Raw genomic sequence first — 2,955 nt, 5'->3', positions numbered from 1 at the left:
TGTGTCGCGTCACTGTCAGCCTCCCATGATTTTGTAATTGGTGCCGGCTACCACGACAGACCGCTGGGAAAAAAAAAAAAAAAAAGAAACACACACAGTGTGTGTGTGTGTGTGTGTGTGTGTATATATATATATATATATATATATATATATATATATATATATATATATATATATATATATATATATATATATATATATATATATATATACACAACTGTGTGTGTTTATCTTTTTTTGTGTATATATATATATATATATATATATATATATATATATATATATATATATATATATATACTCTGCGATGGGTGTGTGTTTCTTATCCATTACACAATGTCAATAAAAATCTTTTGAGACAGATCTTTAAAGGGTAAGTCAAGTACAAATGTGTCCTCAAAAATTTGTTCTATGCAGCACAACTAGTCTAAACACAGTGAATTCTAATGAACACTGTCTTTGTGGTCAACGACTTAAGCAGTAAAATCCACCTGTTTTATTTATCTCAAGACGCAGCCATTTTGCCACTTGCTTTTGACTTACAAGTTTGCCCCCTTTGACCCCTTGCTGGGGGCTGTGGTTTCTAGACCAATCGTGAACGTCAAATGACTAAACTTATTAGAGGTGAGTCATCATTGGTTATTACCTGAGCACCAAACAACTGGGATGTCCTATTTAGTGGACGGCAGGTGGCAAAGGCACTACTGCCTGAAATTGATAAAAATGAATGGATTTTGCTCCCTAATTCATATTTCACAAACACAATGTTTTTTTGTTAAATTGTTTTAGAATGCCGTGTTTAGACCAATGGGGTCGCACAGAATCACATATTGTAGAACACGTTTTACTTGAATTCTTATTTACTCTAGTGTTGGTCATATTAATATGATTTGATAGGTAGTATAGTATGACGTTTTTACAGACATATCTTTGTTATCAACGTTTGTTCATTTGTTGCAAAATTGTAGGTTGCAAGGATGCAGCTGCTGCAGCCAAGCCAACAATCTTTTTTCCAACACACACAGTAAATCTCCTGTGCCACGGGGTGAAGGACTTTTAAGTGTTTGGGCAAAGGTAGCAAATGCACATTCATGTCAAGTGTTTGTCAAGATTTGTTTCACGTCCAAAAACAAGCTCTGAAAAACAGCTTTATTTTTATTGACTCATTTATTTACTTTGTCGCCAAAAAATAATGTATAAAGAATAAGGCAAATAATTCATAATATTCTTTTGCAACAGCACTAGAGTGCATATTAAGAGCCTGAAAATAGTATACACAATTAGATAGGTGAGGAAAACACGCAGTCTAAAAAAAAAACCAAAAAAAAAACTGTCGTAGGACTGTACTGCCTTTGTACCAACAGATGGTGCTGTTGCTATGTAGTACTCTACTTTGAGTGTGTAGTTGTCGCCGGTTGCACGGAAATTAAAGGGGACGTCAGCCCCCAAATTGTCTTACATATTTATTATGTGTCCATACTAATTTAAAAACATTCTGATTTAATATTCAATTTCTGGAGTATTAATTAAGCAGCAAAATCAACCTTTCTATCCACTTCAAGGGGCGACCATTTTATTACTGGCTGTCGAGTGAAAATGACATCACAGCCGCTCAGGCAACGACTAATCGGTTTTCTGAGTGACGTCATCTTATTTTTGCAAACCGATCCGTGATTGGTCCTTACCTGAGTCCTGAGCAACTATGATTGCATTTTCAGTTGCCAGTGAGTGACAAAATGTTCGCCCCCAGATAAACAAAAATGGGTGGATTGCCACTATTTTCATATTCCACGAACACAATATTAATCAGAATACCATTTTTAAATCAGTAACGCTTCATAAATGATATTGTTATAAGTAATTTAAATTCAGTAATATTTACGATAGAATCATTGGATTAAGAACAAAGTCAATATTATGCAAAGACCAGAAAACGTATTTGAATTCGTCATCGTCTAATAAAAAAATAGCACTATGTATGTTTTACTCCTTTGAAATGTTCTCTTTACTCCAATCGAATTGCTTCTGACACTGTACAGGCCAATGTTAGTGCTGCTCTGTGGCATGACACACAAAATCTGCTGTCATTCACGGATCAGCGCTGTAGCTCCCTTGTTAGGGAGGGTGCTCGTGGGAGGTGGTGCGCAGCCTGACACATGAATGAAGACAGCATAGGGCCGCTGGAGATCAGGGGAATTTTCGATTAAAGCGAAAAACAGAAAAGAAGATACAGTACTGTGAAACGTTCCTGCTGGGTGGAATCCAGCAGTTAGAGAGAGAATAAGTGAAATGAGGGCCCACCGGTCTCTTACACTGCATTTAAGGTACCCGATTCTTTCAATTCTATCTTCCTACCTCAGCTTGCAGTCTTGAATGGAGATGTGTTATTTGTACTTCTTGATTGCGAAGAATTTATTCTTCGTTTTGCCGCAAAGGCCACTTGCGTGGGGTGAGATATTGGCAGCAACTTTGTTAGGCAGATAGTAAAAGGGTAAATAGGCAATGGTTATACGCAACCTGCAATTGGCTGGCAACCAGCTCAGGGTGTCCCCTGCCTACTGCCCAAAGTCAGCAAGCCTGCGCCCCTTGTGAGGAGAAACGTCTCTAGAAAATGGACGGATGGGTTATAAGTGAAAATCTTGATAGTCATAGAGACAAAGTCACATCTAGTTAATAGTTGGTTTTTTTCATGAACAAAGGGTTTCATAAAATATCTCGGGTACAACAAATGATATCCAAATCAAATGAAATCTTTATTCATTTAATCCCCTCATAACCTTGTCCCACGTGGTAATAATATGGCTGAGGTAAGATGTTCTCTCGATAGTCTTGGAGATTAAAGCAATAAAACTCAAATACTAGAGTTGTGTGATGCTATGTTGATTAAACCATTGTAACTTTGTGTCTTGCCATGTTTGGGGTTCATATTGTATTCCAAAGGTGTCGTTTCGGAAC

This window comes from Hippichthys cyanospilos, chromosome 8, assembly GCF_059441005.1.
Source record: "Hippichthys cyanospilos isolate Australia breed blue-spotted pipefish chromosome 8, RoL_Hcya_1.0, whole genome shotgun sequence".
NCBI lineage: Eukaryota > Metazoa > Chordata > Actinopteri > Syngnathiformes > Syngnathidae > Hippichthys > Hippichthys cyanospilos.
Note: the sequence above shows the minus strand (reverse complement) of the source record.